The 23582-nt window shown below is 41.3% G+C and overlaps 1 long non-coding RNA gene across 2 annotated transcripts; it reads right to left on the bottom strand.

Moving 5' to 3' along the window:
• Nucleotides 1-2974: 2974 nt before the first annotated feature.
• On the bottom strand, nt 2975-7711 carry LOC133371264 (uncharacterized). 2 transcript variants are annotated; one of them, XR_009759288.1, is made up of 3 exons: nt 7543-7711; nt 6531-6583; nt 2975-4032 (listed from the first exon to the last, which is right to left on the bottom strand). It is a non-coding gene; the product is annotated as an uncharacterized LOC133371264 (long non-coding RNA). The 2 variants fall into 2 exon arrangements; XR_009759289.1 differs by having other exon boundaries at nt 2975-4029.
• Between the last annotated feature and the right edge of the window lie 15871 nt (nt 7712-23582).

Below are 23582 nucleotides of genomic sequence, written 5' to 3'. Positions count from 1 at the left end.
ATACTGTCAGGTCACTTTCATGTAATTATCTGGGTTTTAGATAAACCTATCTGTTTTTTTCATTCAGGAAGTGTCCTACAAGCTGAATTATTTATTATGACCTCTAGTTTCTATCAAAAGTCTTGGATTATTATTAGTGGACAGAGGTTTTAAAACTCACATCCCTCTGACTGCAGTATTCACCTCTTATTTTAAAACTGAAAATACACTGAATAACTTGCTGCTATCAAGAATTTCTGGTCATTATTAGCACTGAATGATGCGGCATGTCTTTCCTCTTCATCTCTGGCTGGCAGCTCTTCGGTTTCCTTTCTCTGGTTCTAAGGGGAATGTGAGAGGCTGCTTTGCATTGTCTGGCAAGGAACACTTTCCCCTTGGGATAAACAATGCCTTTCTACAGACAGGAAGAAGGTTTCAGCAGACAGGATACACAGGACTCCCAATACAACAGTTTATTTTATTATCATCAGATGAGTCTAGTAGAGCCCATATACCCTCAGGCATTAGGGAACCTGACACAATTCCTGCTGAGAAGGGAGAAACAACCCGATACAGTAAGGAAGGATGGTCTTCATGTAAAAGACATAGGTCACATATAAAATACTCTTGCACAAATATAAAATTGAAGATATAGATAGCCTTCAGAGACACAAAGTGTTTAGACTTCCTACACCAGTTAAATAAGTTCCTCTGTTTCATGTAGAAGTGAAAGTATAATTGATTATATCATCTCCACCAAGGTGGTGTAAATAATATGTCCTGAGCAACCATATAAACAAACAGCAGGATCTTGTTTTTAAGTGGTGTCCAGGATCCTGGATGGAAACAATGACCTCAGCCTTATGAAATTCAACATATCTGTGCTCAGTTAAATCCACCATAATAATATTCAATTTCAAAAGGAGAAATTTCACCCAGAATGAGAGGGTGAAGCTCAAAGGTACCTTTACAAGCATCAGACCATTTCAGGAAGCTTGTTATGCATAACTATTTATGAATCTTTGTTGTGTAAACAATTTGTAAGTATGATTTTGGGGGATTAGTTACCTCCCAGCAAATTTATTAATCTCCATGTTCACTAAATCTGCAATTCACTGTAGGCCAACTTCCATGATTACACAGAGCTGTTGTGAAATACTGACTTGTGGAGTCAGGAAAAAAAACCCTCAGTTTTTAGCACTGAGGATTCTTCAAAAGAGTAACTATGGAATAATTCTATGAAACTTGAGCACAGAATCAGATTTTTTGAGCTGGAAGGTACCTTGGAGATCATCCAGTCCTGCTCAATACTAGTCCTGTTCAGTGCAGGAATAGTGCTCCTAAGAAGTGTAGCAGTTCTGTATAATCTCAGTTGTGGGGGGGAAAGCTAACATTCACATCGGGACTGATGTTCTTAATTTTGCTTTGCAACTGATAGGATTCAGTGGTAATTTCATTGTAGACTGCAGAGCTCCAAAAAAACAGGGCATATTAGAACAAAACACAACATATGTCTGTGTGGCTGGCTGCCTAACTAAAATTTCCAAACTGTCTCAATTTGTAAAGCGGACCTCAAATAATGATGTGGGGAAAGTCTTTCTAGTGTTTTCCAGAACATAGTGTTCATGTTTTTGCAGAAGTTATATGTCAACACAACACATTATCTTGCTTTCCTTCCCTCTAGAAAGATTTGGCATAGTTTGGATCAATATTAGTCTTGCTTCTTGAGCTACACATGAACTGGCTTGTCAATATGAATATTGAGTCAGACTTCAATGCAATCTTTTGTGTGGGAGATGTCCAGAACAGAAACCTAGTTTTAATTAACATAATGACAGAAAACACATGCATTTTATAATAATAATAATAACTACACTACTACTACTACTACAACAAATATACCCTCCTTGTCCTCCTGGACCTTTCAGTGGCTTTTGATACCGTCGACCACGGTATCCTTTTAGCTCGCCTGGAGGGATTAGGCATAGGGGGCACTGTTTTACGGTGGCTCCGTTCCTATCTCTCAGACAGGCATCAGCGGGTGGCATTGGGGGATGAGTTTTCAGACCCTTGGCCTCTCACTTGTGGAGTGCCACAGGGTTCTATCCTCTCCCCCATGCTATTCAACATCTATGTAAAGCCGCTGGGGACCATCATCAGGAGATTTGGGCTGCAGTGCCACCAATATGGGGATGACACTCAGCTCTATCTCTCGTTTAAGTCCTCACCAGAGTTGGCTGTGGATACCATGTCCAAGTGCCTGGCATCCGTAAGTGGATGGATGGGAAGGAATAGGCTGAAGCTGAACCCCGATAAGACCGAGGTGTTGCTCGTGGGAGACAAGAGAAGATTAGGAGATATAGACCTGGTGTTTGATGGTGTAAGATTACCCCTGAAAGACCAGGTCCGCAGCCTTGGGGGTCATTTTAGACTCCCAGCTGTCCATGGAGGCTCAGATTTCGGCAGTGAGCCGGGTGGCTTGGTACCAACTACATCTGATACGAAGGCTGCAACCCTACCTTCCTGTTCATCTGCTCCCACGGATGACACATGCCCTGGTCTCCTCTCGCTTAGACTACTGTAATGCGCTCTACATGGGGCTACCCTTGAAAACGGTCCGGAAATTACAATTGGTACAAAATGCGGCGGCATGGCTGATTAAGAACAGCCGTCGTCGTGATCACATCACTCCGGTGTTAGTAGATCTACACTGGTTGCCAATTGTTTACCGGGCCCAATTCAAGGTGTTGGTCTTGACCTTTAAAGCCCTATACGGTTTCGGCCCAGTTTATCTGAAGGAGCGCCTCCAGCATCACCAATTATGCCGCCTGACGAGATCAGCCACACAAGACCTTCTCTCGGTTCCACCAACTAAAACAGCAAGGTTGGTACGGACCAGAGAGAGGGCATTTTCAGTTGTGGTCCCCACCCTCTGGAATTCCCTCCCGTTTGATCTTCGTCATGCCCCCTCCTTAATTGGTTTCCGCCAGGCCTTGAAGACCTGGCTATTCAGGCAGGCCTATGGGATTTCTGGGATGGGTTAGTTGTTAATGTGTTATTAACTGGAAGAGTGGGTTAGCCGATGATGGTCTTATCTATTTTATATTGTATTTTATTGTATTAATGTGCATCGCCTAGAGTGGCCGTTATTTCGGCCAGATAGGCGACTCAGAAATAAAATTTTATTTTATTATTATTATTATTATCAACCATTAGCAGCACCACCAGGAAATCCACACTTAAAGCTGCAATAATGCTCCTGTGGAAAATGAAAGGCACAGTGGCTTGAGTTCAGTGGCTTGAGCCAACCACAGCTCTGAATGTCCAGGCTATGTGTCAGGTTCTGTCAGTGTTACATTATTTAAATGGAGTTTTATGTCTGTGATTTCAGTATGCTTTAAAAGTAGGGCTATTTTAAGAGAAACAATAACAAGAAAGAAATGAATTTAGGAAGGTTATTTATTTATAAAATGTGTTTATGTAGGCCTGAAGTAACAGAATGGGAAACCATATAACAGTAAAACTTGTATAAATCGATGTTTCCTCTTGGATCAATATAAACACATTAAATGATTTAAAAGATATTGTTATCTGGGAAGCTGTGTTTTAGCATATATTATGCAGGCATCTGTTTAATGTGATAATCCTGGTGAGGTCTGTGGCATAACCTTCTGGTACCCATATGGAACCCCTGGCCTACAAACATGTAGTCTACACAACCTTACAAGACTATTTGTTGGCTCATCAGAAATGTTAAGCAGAAATTCTAAAGGAGCCCAATGAATGCTCTTTTCTTTGTCTGTCCCTAAAAAGGAGCACCTCCTGAGTAAGGTTGGTTTTTGCTGCTGTCCTCATCATTTGTAAAAACTGAAACAAGTCCTTATTGGGATGCAGTCTTGACTCATGGCATTTACTGAGAAGGAAGAGGAACATTTACTAGTGATGAGACAACTTGTCAGCAGGCCCTTTAGATCAGGAATGGGGAAACAGTGAACCTCCAGCCACTAGCTTCTGCCATTTCTCAAAGTGGCCTTTCTCCAAGATCACTTTCTGCTAGAAAAGAAAAGTTGTCAACAATTGTAAAAATGTCCACAGTGGTTTCTTGGGTTTAGTCTATACATATGATGCTAATGATAGCAAAGGGCCTGTTTAAACAGGCATAGATGAACACCTGAATATGTATGTTTAACTGACAGGACTTAACTTACTGTTTTACAAATAATTATTTAAACCCAGCAGTGTGATGGACTTCATCAAGATGCCTTTGTCAGCTTTTCTAATGGGACTTGCATGTTTTCTTTCCATGCTCCCGGGTCTTGTTTGAAAGGGAAAGCTGCATTTCTTCTCTGAACTTTGATTCATGTGTTGCATTACCCACAATATGAGATTTCACATGACTCTCAGAAGAAACCCAGGAGAATGATAGTCACATTCCCTGTTTCTCCTTCTAGATGGACAATGCTTTATATGTATATGTGGAAAAAGCATTGTCCCCCCACATGTCAACTGCCTCTGACTTCCCTTCAGTTCACCATAAGGTTCCCTTTCTTTTTCTTCCCACCCAGCCTGCTCTCCCATTTTTGTCTCAGAGAAACAGTTATTATTGGACAGTGATGGAGAAACTTTAATGGGACTTAAAATAATTTGGGAGGGAGACTGGAAGTAGAGGAGGATTGGAAAAAATTCTGGAGCAGACCATTGGGAAACACCCCCTCTAATGAAATATGAGACTATACTAAAAATAGTTCATAGGTGGTATCTCGCACTGGTACATCTTTCTAGGATAAGTCGGACACTCCCCCAAATGCTGGAGTCATGTTGGTTGGTACCTGTCACCACATGTGGTGGGAGTATGCCTGGATGCAATAATGTTGGAATTTGATATTCAACGAAATTGAATTTATAACCTTCCAACACATAGACAGAACCTCAAAATTCACAATTTTTTTGAAGGGGCTAATAAAGATGTCAAATATAAAATATTAATAGGACATCTGTTTATGGACACCAGAATCACAGTAAAAACACACTGGAAAATGTGGATGATTGGTACCTGGCTTTCATGGAAAAGCTAACGGTTAAATTAAGAGTTGCTCAAGGTGTCACCAAAAAAGATAACTTTCTCAAAATATGGCACCCATTTGTAATTTATGTGAACCAGAAAGAAAATTGTAGGGAGCCTCCATCCCATTATGTCTGGGTTTGGAATGCTGATGGTTTGTATGTTTCATTTTGATATTGTGTAATTGTGGGTGTGGGTGTCTGTCCCAGAGATCTGAGACTATGGTACATTATGCATAACCCTGAACAGAACAAGTTGGAGGGCCATTATGAGAAGAGAGGAAGGGAACATTGAGCATATGTCTCATCCCTACCTCCTAAAGCAGGGATGTGGAGCCATGACCCTCAAGATGTTGTTTTGAGGAGCCCGGTGTTGGCATCAGTGGTGGCATTTTGCAAGTGAGTGAGTGTGGTGGAGGCAGCTGTGCTGGATGGGCCTGACCCTCAGTGGGTCAGTGGGAGGGAGGGGAAGGGAGGGAGGAGCACTGGTGATCCATGGGGGGAGGGTGCTGGCAACCCATGGAGGGAGCATGCCAGCAACCCATAGGAAGGATGGGGAGGTGGAGCATGCTGGTGACCCATGGGGCGAATGGGGGTACACTGCTGAACCATGGGGGAGAACACTGGCAACCCATGGAGGAGGGGGAGCATGCTGGTGACCTGTGGGGGATGGGGAGCATGCTGGTGACCCATAGAGGGGAGGAGGAGCATGCTGGTGACCCAAGGAGGGGAGGGGATTGCACTGGCAGCCCATGGGGGAAGGGGAAGGGGAGCACACTGGTGACCCACGGGGGGGAGCACCAGTGACAATAGGTAAGGTTGGCGAGTGAAGTGAGCAGGAGCAGAGCTCCTAGTAAATACATAAAATGACAAACTAGGTAACCCCTCAGAGGACCAGGTTTGGCCTGGGGACCTCCACTTGCAGGTCCTTGATATAGAATCTTTTCAACAATGAAATTATTATATATATATTATCTATAATATATATATCAAATATATGGCTACCCAGATTATTCTGGTGACACATCCATAGGATTCATACTCACAGATAGCCATAGGTGCCACCACATATTCAAATATACAGACTACTACTACTACATGAAAAGAAAGGGAAATTGTGTGAACTACATTATGTCAGACAGAGATGAGATTTACTTGAACTCTAATTGACTGATATTTGGTGTAATCATGTCTGTGCTTTTTATCCCCCTATAAAGATTATATTTCTAAGATTTATTACAATTTCTCATCATTTTCATTTTACATTTCCAGCAACTCTAAAGTACTGGAAAATAGTCCATCAGGGGAAAGTTTAAGATAATATCTTTATTTCTGTTAGACTTTTAAAAACAAAACATGAGATAAAGGCAAGTCTGAGTTACTTAAGCAACACATGCAGTCTGGAAGAGGAAATGCAGGACAGCCTTTAATTCATATAATCCCATCTGAGATGGAAAGTGTGACAAATCATTTTTAAAGAATAAGCTCACCATATACTATGGCACATTTCCAACTTGGCTGTGAAGGAGCGCTCAGTAGTAAACTGGATCAAAAAATATATTACACAAGCAATATTAATATAGGCAGCATTTATTAAGGTTGTTCAATATATGTATGATATCATATGCATGATATAATGCTCGATATATGTATCATAGCTTTGTCCCACTTTTTCAGGGTTAGTTCATGGGGAAAGTGTAATTTGAAGCAGCAGTACCGAGTACTCTGCTTGTGAGCTTCACAAAGCCTGGTTGAGCACTGCAGGAGGCAGTGCTTGATGGAACCCTTGGTCTGATGCAGCAGAAGCTGCAGTTAATCTTACAAACTATTCCCCTCTCGGAACTTTATAATCTGATGTCTTAACAATCTAATCTTATAATATCATGTTTTAACATTTTTTCTTGTATTTCCTTACCCCATTTTATTGCACTTTATTCTTCTGTATATTAGAATAATCTCTTATGAGAATTGTATATCTCCATTTTATGCTGGTCATTGAGCATAACAATAAAGATTTGATTTGAATCCAAGATGGTAACTAATAACTATGTTTGTTTAACTAGAATGTAATATATAATGTTCTGCATGTCCTTATTCTTTCTTTTCCTAAAGATACAGGTCCCAAGCCAGTACAAGTCTAAATAAAGTTTGGGGAGTGGCATGTACTAGGCATTTGAATTTCTGTCACTACTGGTGGTTTTATTAGTAACTGAATCCTGTATTTTGTTTCACACTGTTTAAATTTCTTGTTTAAGAAACTGGCTTGAACTGTGTATACCCCCACCCCAGCCTTCAGGTGAAAGGCAGATTATAAATACTTTAAATAATATATTTCTAATAAATACATAAATGCTAGCCATACTTTGTTGAATGAGCCTAGATGTCCTAGATGAGAATGCATTATGTTGTGAATACAGTAACATGCATTGCAATATCCTAGGTAAAAAATGATCTCAGGCTATAGTTCTTGGCCTTTCTGAAACACTGATCTCATTTGCTTACCTTTTCATGTTTTTCTCTGCAGTCACGTAGATGAAAACTGTACTTTACTTTCTCCTCAAATATTTATTATAAATTTCATGGCCGCTGTCACCATTTCTTTCTTGAGGATGCAGGAAGATAAGACCATATGTTGTAGCTGCTGTTCAGAAAACACCCCCATGTTCCTTTATTTTTCTTATTTCACTCGTAAAGAAAAATATATTTGTTTTTATTGTTTTTAAATTTTATTTAAAGTATTTATTTTTCTAAAAGCAAAATGGCACATTATTGGCAATCTAGGTTGAAATCTGCTCTCCAATTTTCTTCCCCTGTGAAAGAGGCTTCCATTTTTCTGCCCTGTTTGGAAGTCACTTTAGAATTTCAGTCAGTGCGGGGTTTTGAGCTTACCTTATCATTGTGAGGTAGTCAAGGGCAGAATACATGGTTTTCTTTCCAGTAAACATTCTCTAGCACTTTCCAGCCTTTCCAACGTGACATTACTGAGGAGATGCAGGTCAGCAACTCCCATACATAGTCCCATAAACTGTAGTTTGGGCTACAGTGCATTGTTGTTGCTGCTGCCAAGGGCGTGAAAATGTCCTTTTTATATAAATGAAAAAAAAAGGAACGGCACTCTGTACACCTTCCCAGAAAGCACTGTAAAGGTTTACAATTTATTGCCCCTCTTTCTTCAGTCCCATTTTAATGAAGTTAAAATTAAAAGCAATGCTATTTCTAACTCTATCTGCCAGGGCTGTTTTAACAGCATTCTTTAACAGAACCCTCAAAAATATCACACAGATGCGAGCTTTCCGTATGTGCTTGCATTGTGAACTCTAGCCGATATGTATTTGAACTCAAACTCCCATTTCAGTGCCAGCATTTGGACTGTTGAGCAAGCTAGTGCAAGGAAGCCAAAACAAATCTAATTATCCCACAAGTTCAATGTGAGCTGCCGAACTAGCAATTTTTTTACAAAAAAATGAAAATCTGGTATCATCATAATGAGCACCACAGTGGGGATAAGAACATTGACTGTGACAAAAACAAATTTGCTTAGCTTTGACATATTGCCTTCAAGAGAGAGCTTTTGATTCCAGAATTTGAGGTAGAAAAGCCAGCTGTCCTTAACACTGGAACTAGTAACACCTGTCAGTAGAATTCAGACCACCTGTTCAGGCTTCCTTGGGAATTTGGTCTGCAGCTGACAGCATGCTTTTCAGCACAGAGTCGGGATCTTCTCTGCAACCAACCAGGGTTGCTTTCTTTTTATTATTTTATGTATCAAATTTATACCTTGTCTGTCCTCCCAAGAGAGAGTTCAGAGCAGCTTGCAACATAAAAGCAATACAACAAAACCTTGGATCATTTCACATTTAAATGATGATCAACTCATAAAATAGCAGCAGATACCCTGCATGGTGCAATCCGTCAGCAATCAATATAAATACCAAACAGTGAGATAGCAATATTTAGCAGCAGCCACTATTCATACCTTTTTCCCAATAATGTAAAGCAGTATAGTGTGCGAGTGTGCTGGTTGTAAACTTGTATACTCTTTCAAGATCTTAATATACTCAGAGCCTATGCATATCAAGTGTGTCATATCAAGAGTCCACCACTCCTTTCTGCAGACCTCCCTGCTCAACCTCCCTGCTCAACCTCCCAGCCTTGCATCTGAGGTCCTCTTGTCCCTTGTCCCACACTCAGAACCACATTTTCAGCTATCCATGCATAGCAAGAAAAAGTCTAACAATTTGGGGCTATAACTCTGAATGATACTCCCAGTTTAAGCTACCGTTCCTATTAGGTTATCATGTATACTACTTTCCCTGTAGATATTACTATGTATAACTTCTAGTAGCAGACAAAAAATAGCAAAACAAAAAAATAGTGGTTGCATAAAAAGGGCAAGGCAGAGATATACAATTAATTGCTGATGGGTTTGTGGGGATATCTTACCATGGGATGCTATGAAAAATTCAACTACAAATTACTGCAATGTGCTCTACATGGGGCTGCCTTTTAAGATGGTTCGGAAACTGCAGCTTCTGCAAAATGCAGTGGCCAGATTGGTAACAGGGACCAGACAGTTTGAACATATAAAACCAATTCTGGCCCACTTGCATTGGCTGCCAGTATGTTTCTGAGCCCAATTCAAGGTGCTGGTTTTAACCTATAAAGCCTTACATGGCTCGGGACCACAATACCTGATGGAACTCCTGTCCCGACATGAACCCACCCATACACTACGCGCAACATCTAAGGCCCTCCTTCGGATGCCTCCCCGGAGGGAAGCTGGGAGTCTGGGAACAAGGGAGAGGGCCTTCTCAGTGGTGGTCCCCAAATTATGCAATGATTTCTCTGACAAGGTGCACCTGGCGCCAACACTGTTATCTTTTCAGCGCCAGGTCAAGACTTCCCTCTTCTCCTAGGCATTTTAGCATGTGTTTTTAAATTGCTTTTTAAAAATGTGTTTTTTAAAAAAAATTGTATATTTGTTTTTAATGTTTTTAATTGTTGTAAACCAGCCAGAGAGCTTCAGCTATGGGGCGGTATATAAATGCAATAAATAAATAAATAAACTATTAAAAAATGTACATTGCATTTCCCATAGCTGTAACTCAATTTTATCTCATGTGAAGGAGACATTTAAATTAACTTATACACACTGAAAAGCTGCAAAAGAACCAGGCAGTTGCAATGTTGCCCAATCCATCATCATCTTTCACTGCGCCCAAATCATCATGTCTACGGGTTACATGTCTATGGGTAAACCCACTGGAGGGATATACCTTTGTTGATGGCCCTTTAGCAACCAGAAAGCTCTAGCAAAAAAAGGTGGAGCAAGTAGAATGTAGGAGGGAGAGAGAGATGAAAAGACAGAGTTACATTCAGTGAGGTGCAGTGAGTACAGTGTTGTATCTGAAGTGGGAAACCTGAGTTCACAACTCCACTCAGGTGATCATGGTCATCCTGGGTCAGACTCCAGTTCTCTGCCTAATAACTCACTTAGTTATTTTAAAGAAAAATATAATAATGGCCACATACGCTGGCTGTAGAAGGGAACACCCACATGTACATATAAACGGATGACTCATATCCAAAGCCAAGTGCCCAAATATTTACAGGTGGCTGGAGATGGAAGGACCTGTCAGTTTTGGTTCTCTCCGTTTTTTCCAATCTTAAATTCAGTTCTCCACATTTCTGCAGCAATTTGTGGAATGTTTTTACAAAAACAATCCTCATGAAAATTTGTCAGCATTTTAATGTGGATTTCTCCTAACAAACACATTTTTGTATGCAGTTTTGACTAATGTATACATTTTTGCAAGCAATTTCTTGGACTATAATGCATTTTTGTATGTTATTGTCACCAATATATTCATTTTTATGCACACTCACCCTAATATATGCATTTTTGTAAGCTTTCTTTGGTTGGAGAACTATATCATAAAATTTGGATAAGTTCAAATTTCAAAGGACAGCTGTGTTTTAGTTTTCATATTGTTTCAAAAAGTGTGAATTTGATGCATTCAGCTTTAAATGTGAACTGAATGAAATTTCTCCCCACTCCCTACAGTTGGCCTTAACCTAATTCTCTTACTCATTACAGTGGGTGCATCAGTTTGGAAAATTATGATTGACACAAAGTGTCCACGCTCACTGATGTTTTTAATACAAAAAGGATCCCTGCACTAGGGGAGGGGAGGCGTGAGAGAGGTCTGTGTCTTGCCTTTCTTCTGAAAAGATGAGATAAGCTTTTCTGGACTTCAGTGAACTTCCCCAGATCCATGAAATCCTATCTGATGGTGGAGTACGGTGGGGTTGGGTGTTTGTAAACAGTAAGATCAGAGGGAAATTAAAAGACTTTAGGCCCTTAGTTGACCCTTTTCTTCCCAGCTACAATGTCCATGAAGATTGCCCCCTCACCCCAGAGCAATTACATTTCCACACAGCCTTCTATTGATACTGGTAGCCTGATTCAGTGCAATCCTGAGCCTAATTGCAGCACAGAGGGAGGTTTCAGGGGGCATAGAGGGAATGTTTGGGGTTGCAGTGAGTAGGGAGGGGTTACCAGTTCCTTTCCCAGCTGCAACCCTCGCCCTCAAAAAACTCCCCGCCATTCAAATTAGGCTTGAAAATAGCCTTCTATTGGCATTAATAGAAGGCTGCCTACAAGCCTAAATAACACATGTGGGGGATGAGTGAATGCTGTGAGTTGACTAGGAAAGCCCCATGGGCCATATTTGGCCCATGGACCTGCAGTCCCCCACCTCTGACTCAGGAACAAACTACTAGCACAAGTTCCAGTACAGAATTCATGTTATTTGCTTTGCTTTTTTAAGGACCCAAAAATAAAGAAAATCAACTATTCCAGAAATATTGACATCAGACTTATGCATAAGCAATTAGATGAAATGCCAAAAGTAACAGTTTCAATTGGATCTCAGTACCTTACTGTGAGGTAGCTCAATGTTATTTTTCATTTCGCCTTTGATAAACTGCACAACTACAGCAGCCTAATATGCATTTGCTTTATGTTTTCTTTTGTTTAAAAACTGTGTTCTCTGTAGAAGTGGTTACAAAATACACTGAGGTATAGAATAAAATGCTTCCCTGTATGAGGACTTTTTCCCCCCATGGATAACAAAGGATTGTGAATTCCCCAGCCATTTTCTTTCTTTTGGATTTCTACAAAGCATGAACTTTTTATTTAATGGTCTGGAACCAAAGGTTGCAATGTGTGGAGGTGAGCTGAATAACATTTTAAAAGAGGAAAATTCATCTCACAAGTCACACATGTAGAGATTTTACAGCAAAAAAACAGATTATTCCTTGGGCATATAATTGTGCAATGTACCTTAAACCTCATTTACAAGGGAGAAAAGTCTCATTCATGAGAAACAGTGCCTTAAATATATGGTGTGTACACAGTCTATGTTAAACTTAGCTCCCACTGATTTCAATAGGAATTAAGTTAAATCATCACTAACATATCCAATAGATTTCAGTGGGATTTAAGTCCAACTTAATTAGTTGGGGTCTTCGTGATCAAGGTATCTCCCTTGCCAGGTATGGATCTAAATCTAATCCAATGTGAATAAATAGCTGTATAGCCTCCAAGAGGTTTCTGTATCTTTAAAAGTTGTGCAGGGGGAAGGGAGAATTCCACCTTGTGGTTTTTTCCATTACAGTGTTGCAAGAACACCTGCACTTGGCTGACTTTCTCTTCTCCTAAAGATACAGGATCAGTCTCAGGCCCTGAACCTGGCAACCCTAATAGAAAATAGAACATAGAAAAGGATTGTGTTGTAAATCTTTCTTTCCACCTCAGATCCCCTTTTTTTAAAGCAGTAAGGCAGGGCTTACTTTGGTGTCACTGCTTTTATTTGGCAGGAAACTAATAGTTATTTTTTTAAAAAAATGTTCTGCAATGGCCAACTGGTTTTGACAATAAACTATTGTATGGGGTGTATGTGTTTTTACATCTCCAGTGTGTGCGTATATTAAATATTTCCAACAACCCTCTGAGGTAGAGTTGGAAATAAAGGCAGCTCATAACAAGAAATAAAGCCATTTAAAATCCAGTAACTGTAAAACAAATATAAAACAGTTGCAAAACAGCTTAAAGTGGCATGATTCTGAATTTTGGATTGGTTGAGTAAAGTTCCTTATCATTGAATTGCAGTCCCGTGCATGCTTCCCTGTCTGAGGGAGCCCCATTGAATACATTGGGATTTGCTTCTAGGTAAATATGCATAGGACTGCACTATAAATATAGGGGGCCAGGTGGCACCCTGTCTGAGAGTCCCGTGGCACATGGGGGCCCTGAAGGGACCCTCATTAGGGTGGGGGACTAGCACTCCCCTTCTGAGGCAGGATCCCTGGTGCGGATCGTAGGGAGGGAGCTGCCTCCCCCCACATGCTTGTTTGCCCTCCCTCCCTCCCAACTGCTTGTCGTTGGCCTTCCCCCGTGCCCACTTGCTTGCCTGCTGGCCTTCCCCCTCCCACTTGCTCACCCATTCTCTCGTTCACCCCCACCCGCTTACCCTCCCTCCCACCTGCTCGCTCGCTTGCTGACCTGCCCCTGATCGCCCACCTCTGATTGCTTGTCTGCCCCCTGCTCACTCAACCCCCCATCCACTCACCCACTCGCTCGCCCAACATCCCGCCCCTCTGCCCACTAGGTAGGTAGGTAGGTGGGGCATGCGTGCATGTGCCAGGGCCCAGGGCAGTCTGGTGCCCAAGGGCCCGACATGCCTGGGCCCGGCCGTGTCTTTACAGGTTGTGTAAATAATAAACATCTTTGACATTTATGCTTATATAAATATTTCTTCATAATATGTCTTGATATGTATCTGATTTCACACTATGGTTGTAAATTATTATTTACAAATGATTATTTCCTCCACATTTTAAGTGTGCCCTTCTTCCTTGGGGTGGTTATGGTCCCCCTCTGTTCTTTTCAACCTGAGAGGTAGGTTAGGCTGAAAGATGCTGCGAAGCCCGTAATCACCACGTAAACTTTATAGTTCATTTCCATTTTAAAAATTAATTAGAATTATTTATACATAGGCAAAGTTTATGAAGTAATGGAGATCCACATAATACATTTAAAGCATATCCAGCTCACATTTAAAGCACATGACTTCCCCTAAAGAATCCTGGGAAGTGAAGTTTCCCCCTCACAGTTATAGTTTGCACCACCCTTAACAAACTACAGTTCCCAGTATTCTGTAGTGGGATTCATGTGCTTCAAATGTATGTTGAATGTGCTTTAAATGCATGGTGTGGATCTGCCCTAGTATGTGGTGCATTCATTAGTAAATTCAAAAGAACAATTTTAAAATATACTTTTTTAAAAGGGCTGTAGCTCAGTGGTAGGGCACATGCTTTACATGCAAAGGTCCAAAATTCAATCTCTGGAAGAGCCTATTGCCTGGAATCCTGGAGAGCCAATGATAGTCCATGTCAGTACTGAGCTAGATGGTACCAAGTGGCCTGACTTGGTACAAAAGAGGAAAGAGACCCACAGGCCACAGTGACTCCAAAATTTATTTATTTATTTATTTATTTTACAACATTTATATACTGCTTTATTATAAAAAACCTCAAAGTGGTTTATAGCAGGAATTAAAACAATACAATTATTGGCAGAAACAGTTAAAGACAGGTATTTAAAAACATTCAAAATAACAAAACCAACAATGAGTTAAAATAGATAAAAAAATAATAGCTTCTACTTGCCTGGGTAGGCTTGCCTAAACAAAAATATTTTTAGAAGGTGCCAAAACGAGTACAATGACTGCACCTGCTAATGTCAATAGGCAGGGATTCCAAAGTGTAGGTCCACTCTAAACTATCGGTTTCTTACAAGAGCAGAACAAGTACTATGTGGCACCTGTAACATGGAAGGCACACCTTGAACTTGGCTTGGTAGCAAATCAGCAACCAGTACAGATTTCAGAGCAGAGGTATTATGTACTGATAGGGTCTCACTCATGTCAGCAATCGTGCCACAGCATTCTGCACTAACTGCAGCACTAACCAAATCATGTGTACTTTCTGTCGGTTATATTCACTGGAATTGGGTTGGCTGACAAAGTGAGTTTATAGCAGCCCACAGGGGAGACAGAAAAGGGCAGAGAATATTCTTACTTATTTCTCAGATCTCTTTCTGAAGTGAAGGGTCAAATCTGTAAAGAAATGTGGATGTAAAAAGGATGGGGCAGGGCATTCCAGGCATGGGGTTGCCAACCCTACTTGGATATGGATATCTTCACAGAGGATCCCTAGTCAAGCGTTACCAACAACACAATCCAAACCATATCTACTAAGAAGTAAGTCCTATTGAGTTCTATGGGGCCTAGTCCTTTAGTAAGTGTGTTTAGAATTGCAGCCTTTGGGGACATCCATTTTACTCCTGAGTGCTCCCATCTAACATCTCCACAACACTAGGCTCCTTTCTTCTTACAATGGCCTTATGGTGACAGGCCTGGCCTAAGGGCACTCAAACCTTTTTTTTGGCTAGATTAAATGTTCCCTACCCAGGCTCCAACTTTTAGCTAAGATTTCTATCTTAATTTCCTATCAGAGAAATGTTTTTGTATGAATTGTATGCACCAAGCAATTGTGGTTGATGCTTAATGTATCATGCTTAATGACATCACTCGGTCCCACCCCATGAGGTCACTTGGACCCGCCCCACGACATCACTGAAGCACACCCCATGACATCACTCAGGCCCACCCCCAAAATCTCAGGTTTTGTGATGCTTCTGACCTGGCAACCATATTCCACAGGTCTGATATTTTGCAGCAAAATATTTTTTAAAAAACACAAAACATGCCAACACACATACATACACAAAATACACTCTAAGCATGTACAAGTGAGTGGGCAGGTACATGTGCTGCTGCTGAAAGCTATAAAGACAGGCAGAAAAAGGCCTCTATTTTCAGGACTTGCAAAGGGTACTAGCTGTTGCCTGAAGGTTAACAAATCCCTCAACAATTCCAACTCTGACTTCACTTATTGGCTAAAAAACAGAAAGGGTGGGTATTGAAGCAACCAGCTACAAGCGTATTTAACAGAAGTTGCGGGGGGAGACATTTTGGTGTATATCTCTTCATCCAGAGCACTTAGGAAGTTTTTTTTTTAAGCTAAGAGTCTGGGCCCCCTCTAGAATGCACACCTTAACATGGTGAGAGGGTTTGAAGTGTTGAAGAAGCTGAGATCAATGCAATCAGGAGTTTAGACCAAGAGGCTAGGCTCCTAGCAGGGGCACCCACAGCGGAATGGTCAAAGCTGAGACACCAGACTAAGATGCATCCAAACTCAGAGGAAGGCAAAGGTAAACCTCCTCTGAATACCTCTTACCACGAAAACCCTATGAACTGAGTATCCAAAATGCAACACAAGATAGTGCTGGAAGATGAGTCCCCCAGGTCAGGAGGCACTCACTGAGCTACTGTGGAAGAACAAAGGACAGGTATGAGTAGCGCTGTGACTAATAATGCAGCTGGGTCAAAGCCGAAAGAAAACCCAGAGGTTTCGCAGATGCGAAAGGAGAGTCTGGAGTTGTAAGATGCACACAATAGGAACATGGAATGTGAGAAGCATGAACCAGGGAAAGCTGGAAATTGTCAAGCAAGAAATGGAACGTATCAACATTATAATACTTGGTGTGAGTGAATTAAAATGAATGGGACATTTTCTATCAGGCAACTACAAAATATTTTATGCAGAACATGAGAAATTAAGAAGAAATGGGGTTGCTTTAGTAGTGAGAAGTGACATAGCAAAAGCAAGTAGGAGCTACAATGCAAGGTCTGAGTGAGTTATATCAATGAGATTAAACAGGAAACCTATTAACATAACCATCATCTAAGTCTATGCTCCAACGGCAAATGCAGAAGAAAGGAATTGGGGAGACTTTACACAGCAGTACAGGAAGAAATTGATCACGCACCAAAACAAGATGCACTGATAATCATGAGGAACTGGAATGCAAATGTAGGGAACAGAGAAGAACTAGGGATTGTGGGGAAATGGGGCTTAGGAGACAGAAATGAAGCAGGAGAAAGACTTACTGAATTCTGTGAATCCAATGATTTGTTTCCTGCAAACACACTTTTTGAGCAACCGAAAAGACGACTGTACACATGGACATCACCAAATGGTCAATATAGGAATCAAATTGATTGTATCATTGGTAGCAGAAGATGGAGAAGTTCTATACTTTCTGCAAAAACAAGACCAGGAGCAGACTGCGGTACAGATCATGAACTGGTAATATCAAAAATCAGAGTAAAGCTAAAGAAGAACAACAAAGCAATCATAATGCCAAAAACAATTTAAATAACATCCCAGAAGAATATAAAGATCAAATAAGGAACAGGTTTGAGGCTTTAAACTTAGTTGACAGAGAACCAGAAGAACTATGGACTGAAGTCAGAGACATTATCAGGAAAGAATGCAAAAAGACAATACGTCTAGTTAAAAAGAGAGAAAGACCTCAATGGATGACTGAAGAAACTCTTAAAATGGTTAAAGAGAGAAGGAAAGCAAAAGCAAAAGGTGATAGAAGCACGGTCAGAACCCTAAATGCAACAATACAGCGACTAGTACATAGAGACAAAGAGAACTATTACAATAGTTATTGTATAGAAATAGGACAACAAAAAGGGAAGAACAAGAGCCCTATTCCAAAAGATTAGAGAGATGAAAGGGAAATTTAAACCAAGAATAGAGATGTTGAACAATCAACAGGGGAACACACTGACTGACCGAGATGAAATAAAAGGAAGATACAAGCAATACACTGAAGAACTCTATCAAAGAGATGCCAGGATGACAGATTCATTCATGAAGGAACCGTATGATGAAGAACCAGAAATTTTAGAATGTGAGGTGAAAGCTGCTCTTAAAATACTTGGAAGAAACAAATCACCAGGAACAGATGGCATACCAATAGAGCTGCTACAAGCTACTGAGACTGAATCTGTACAAATTTTGACAAAAAATTGTCAAGAAATATGGAAAACTAAACAATGGCCCACAGACTGGAAGCGTTCAATATACATCCCAATTCCAAACAAAGGGGATCCCAGGGAATGCAGTATTGAACTATTGCCTTAATATCCCATGCAAGTAAAGTAATTCTCAAGGTTCTACAACAAAGGCTCTTACAATATATGGAGCGAGAAATGCTAGACGTCCAAGCTGGATTTAGAAAGGGAAGAGGCACCAGAGATCATATCACAAACATATTTTGGATAATGGAATGTACCAAGGAATTTCAGAAGAAAATCACCCTGTGCTTTACAGATTACAGCAAAGCCTTTGACTAACATGAAAAACTATGGAATGCTTTAAAAGAAATGGGGGTGCCACAGCATCTGATTGTCCTGATTCGCAACCTATACTCTGGACAAGAGGCTACTGTAAGGGCAGAATATGGAGAAACCAACTTGAAGGCACATAACAACAAACAACAACAAGAGTCTGGGGGCTCTGGGGGCTCAAGGCCCAGGAGAAATGGACACTTTTAACTTGTCTGTTGGTGGCCCTGACCACAGAAGAAAAAAGCTATTGTTGTTGGATGTGCCTTCAAGTCAATTACGACTTATGGCGACTCTATGAATCAGGGATCTCCAAGAGCATCTGTCATGAACTACCCTGTTCAGATCTTGTAAGTTCAGGTCTGTGGCTTCCTTTATGGAATCAATCCATCTCTTGTCTGGCCTTCCTCTTTTTCTACTCCCTTCTGTTTTTCCCAGCATTATTGTCTTTTCTAGTGAATCGTGTCTTCTCATGATGTGTCCGAAGTATGATAACCTCAGATTCATTATTTTAGCTTCTAGTGACAGTTCTGGTTTAATTTGTTCTAAACACCCAATTATTTGTCTTTTTCGCAGTCCATGATATGCGTAAAGCTCTCCTCGAACACATTTCAAATGAGTTGATTTTTCTCTGATCCACTTTTTTCATTGTCCAGTTATCACATCCATACATAGAGACTGGGGAATACCATGGTCTGAATGATCCTGACTTTAGTGTTCAGTGATACATCTTTGCATTTGAGGACCTTTTTTAGTTCTCTCATAGCTGCCCTCCCCAGTCTTGGCCTTTTTCTGATTTCTTGACTATTGTCTCCATTTTGGTTAATGACTGTACCAAAGTATTGATAATCCTTGACAAGTTCAATGTCCTCATTGTCAACTTTAAAGTTACATAAATCTTCTGTTGGATGAAACGGATTATTTGGATCCATACCAATCGGGTTTCAGGACTGGACATGGAACTGAAACAGCCTTGGTCGCTCTGGTTGATGATATGAGGAGGGCATTAGATAGGGGAGAATTCACCTTTCTTGTCCTCCTCGATCTTTCAGCGGCTTTTGATACTGTTGACCACAGTATCCTTTTACATCACCTGGAGGGATTGGGAATAGGAGGCACTGTATTACGGTGGTTCCATTCCTTTCTCTCCGATAGGCATCAACAGGTAGCATTGGGGGAGGAGGTTTCAGACCCTTGGCCTCTCAATTGTGGTGTGCCACAGGGCTCTATCCTCTCTCCCATGCTATTTAATATCTATATGAAGCCGCTGGGGACAATCATTAGGAGATTTGGGCTGCAGTGTCACCAATATGCGGATGACACTCAGCTCTATCTCTCGTTTAAATCTTCGCCAGAGTTGGCTGTGGAGACCATGTCCAAGTGCCTGGAATCCGTGAGTGGATGGATGGGAAGGAACAGGTTGAAGTTGAATCCCGATAAGACTGAGGTGCTGCTTGTGGGAGATAAGGGAAGGTTGGGAGATGTTGACCTGATGTTCAATGGGGTAAAATTGCCCCTAAAGGACCAGGTCTGCAGCCTTGGGGTTGTTCTTGATTCCAGGCTGTCCATGGAGGCTCAGATTTCGGCAGTGAGCCAGGCAGCCTGGTATCAATTACACCTCATTCGTAGGCTGCAACCCTACCTCCCTGTCCATCAGCTCCCACTGGTAATACATGCCCTGGTCACCTCTCGTTTAGACTACTGCAATGCGCTCTACGTGGGGTTACCCTTGAAAACAGTCCGGAAATTACAACTTATACAAAATGCTGCGGCTCGACTACTTACAAATTGTCGCCGCCGGGAACACATCACTCCAGTGTTATTCGATCTACACTGGCTTCCAGTTATTTTCCGGGCTCAATTCAAGGTGTTGGTACTAACCTTTAAATCCCTACACGGTTTCGGACCAGTTTACCTGATGGAGCGCCTCCAGCGTCACCAATTATGCCGCCCGACAAGATCAGCCACTCAGGGCCTTCTCTCAGTCCCACCAACTAAAACAGCTAGGTTGGTGGGGACTAGAGAGAGGGCATTTTCAGTGGCGGCCCCCACTCTCTGGAACTCCCTCCCGTACGATCTTCGGCATGCCCCTTCCCTGAATGTATTCCACAAAGCCTTGAAGACCTGGCTTTTCAGACAGGCCTTTGGGACTTCCGGGGAGGGTTAATTTTCAGGACTAACTGCCTATTACTCTGAACTGTTATCATTCCTATTTATAGTTTCCTTGTTATATTGTATTTTATGTGTATTTTATTGTGCTGCATTTACTGCAACTGATTTGTACGTCGCCTAGAGTGGCCATTGGCCAGATAGGCGACACATAAATTAAATTATTATTATTATTATTATTATTATTATTATTATTATTATTATTATTATTATTATTATTATTGAGCTGTAGTCCTGCTTTTGTGCTTTCCTCTTTAACTTTCATCAGCATTTGTTTCAAATCATTACTGGTTTCTGCTAGTAGTATGGTATCGTCTGCATATCTTAAATTATTGCTATTGCTCACTCCAATTTTCACACCTCCTTCCTCTTGGTCCAATCCTGCTTTTCATATATGTTCTGCATATAGATTAAACAAATGGGTTGATAAAATGCACCCCTGTCTCACACCCTTTCCTATTGGGAACCAATCGGTTTCTCCGTATTCTATCCTTACAGTAGCCTCTTGTCCACAGTATAGGTTGTGCATCAGGATAAGCTTTTGACACTCATATTCCTTGGGATCTCTCAAAAAAGGGTGAGAGAAAGGGTGATAACTTCTTAGTTATGCCATATACTATTTTTTTGTTTTACACCTTTTGATATCCCCTTATTCACTGTACCCTTAACACCCTTTCTTTCTTATGAAACAAAAAATATGCCAGTCATTTAATTCCTGGTGTTCATATTACATTTTCTGTTACTTGACCTTTACATAGCCCATTAACACACTCGCTGCATGGATGAAGAGTGAGGGGAAGGCCATGCTTTCCCTTCTCCTGGCCTGGCCCTGACATTCTCTCCACCAGTGAATTGAGGGGAGGAGGGAATTGACCAGCACTATGTGCTCCCCCAAAATGCCCCCCTTAGAAATGTGGCTGCCAAAGAGGGTTTGACTATCCTTTCCATATACGGCAACTAACTGGAATTGTTTCCCCTTAGGCATTTGCCATAGGCCAAACATTTTCCATAAAGCAAGAGCTTCTTATCCAACTTGGGAAACATTTTAACGGTTGACGATAAGCTGGCATGGAGTGTATTTTAAACTGGACAGTAATCTTGTTAGTATTAGTATCCTACCAAGCTTTTTTTTTTTAGTTGAATACTCTAAACCATGTTGTGGTTTCACATGAGTGAGGTAGGAAAAGGAAAGGAACACAATGAGGCTATATGAACTTTATGCAGCTGCAGGCTTCTTGGAGAGGAGCAGACTACTGCCACACCATGGTGCCAAGGGCGTCCATCATTACTTATGAAAGAGTTGCTGTTTTCCACTATTTTGCAATGCACAAAGGAGGGGCCCTGGGGATGCAAAGCCTTGGTGGAGCAATGAGCCACGTGGATCATATATCTCTTACCTAAATAAGTGGCATCTGTCAGAGCTTCTCTTTGACAAAGCCCTTTTAAAAAAAAAGCACAGATGGAACAACAGTGCCAACAATAGGCACACCTGAGTACAGGTAAGCCTATTTTCAGAAACTCATAGCAGAAGTTGAAGATGCAACAACACTTTATACTACTTCATGTGTCCTTGCAGTATATATCAATCAAAGGTAATTAACAAACAAGAAGAAAATTCACTAATAGGCAAAAAACCTTGTGGTTTAAGAATGTACCTATAGCCAACAGATATTTATATCAAACTTTAAAAAGCAGGAAATTGCACAGCTATAGTGAATGCACCAGGGGAGCAGGAGACCTGGCCTCCTCTCTGAGATATTTATTTATTTATTTATTTATTTATTTATTTATTATTTATTCGATTTCTTAGTCGCTCATCTGGCTGGCTACCCAGCCACTCTGAGCGACGTACAAAGCAAAAAACATATAAAACATCAAAACCACCAAACACTAAGCAAGAAAGCTAAACAATAACATAAAAACTAATTCAGTTACAATAAGGCTTCTCATCTGTATAGTCCAAAATGTGCGCCTTCAGATGGAAACTCGTGATGTGAGTCTTCCCACCCTTGCACAAAGACCGGTGTGGGTGATAGTCCATATGCAAGACCGAAAAACAACACCCCCTCTTGATCTCAGCATCCAACATCCAGTACATTCAGCAGGGGGTGGGGCGCAGCAAACAAACCCCTTAAAGTCGCGACTAACAGGGAAGTTCTCTTCAGAAGCCAAAAACAAAGGCATTAAGATGTAAACACTGCCGATATTAAGGGCAAGCAGACAGAGGTCAGATGGTAAGATAGTAGCGGCTGCAGGGACGCTCCCCCGCCCTCAGCATTCACCGAAAGATCATCACAACAGCATGGTTCTCCCAGGGACAGGCCGCGGCATCAGACCCGCCAAAAGGCCACAGCCCCAGCCCAGCTCCAGCTCCAGCATGGCTTGGTGCGACGGCGGCAGCAGCAGTAGCCCGGCGCAGACGAAAGCACCAAGCTGCATCCTGATAAGGTACGAGGGAGACGGCATAAAGAGGGGGGAGGCTGCCCCGTATTTCCAATATGTTGTAGCCTCCGGCAAGGGGAATTTATATAGAAAATTACCCCATAAAAGCCGTCAGTGGTGGAGCTCCCTCGTCCGTAGCTGTTGCGCCTCCGCCATTTTCCTGCACTGTTAGCTCTGTCAGGGGAATAGGAGTCTCCTCTCAGCACCCTTCACAAACTATACTTCCCAGGATTCTTTGGGGGAAGCCATGACTGTCTAGAGTGAAATAAAGGTCAGGGGTGGGTGTTGCTCCCTGATTAGGCAAGCCCAGCAGCTGTGAGTCTGGCTTTTAGAACATTGACAGTTGGTCCTTATTGGGCATGCCTGACGTTATCATTGAGTTCAATGCTAAATTTCTTAAATTAATTAAAAATCAGCCACACATTTTTTTAACTTTTAAACTGCAGAAGATGAAGATCAGAGAAGATGAAGGTCAGAGAATATGATTACAGGTACTCTGTGAACATGGCTGATTTTTAATTAATTTCAACATATTATGAGAACTCTGACAGAAAAAAGTCCAAAAGGGGTCTGGTTTTCTCTCTCTTTTTACGCTCTGAACTC

Source organism: Rhineura floridana, chromosome 1 (genome assembly GCF_030035675.1).
Source record: "Rhineura floridana isolate rRhiFlo1 chromosome 1, rRhiFlo1.hap2, whole genome shotgun sequence".
NCBI lineage: Eukaryota > Metazoa > Chordata > Lepidosauria > Squamata > Rhineuridae > Rhineura > Rhineura floridana.
The sequence above is the reverse complement of the archived record's forward strand: the minus strand, read 5'-3'. Positions and strand labels throughout refer to the sequence as shown.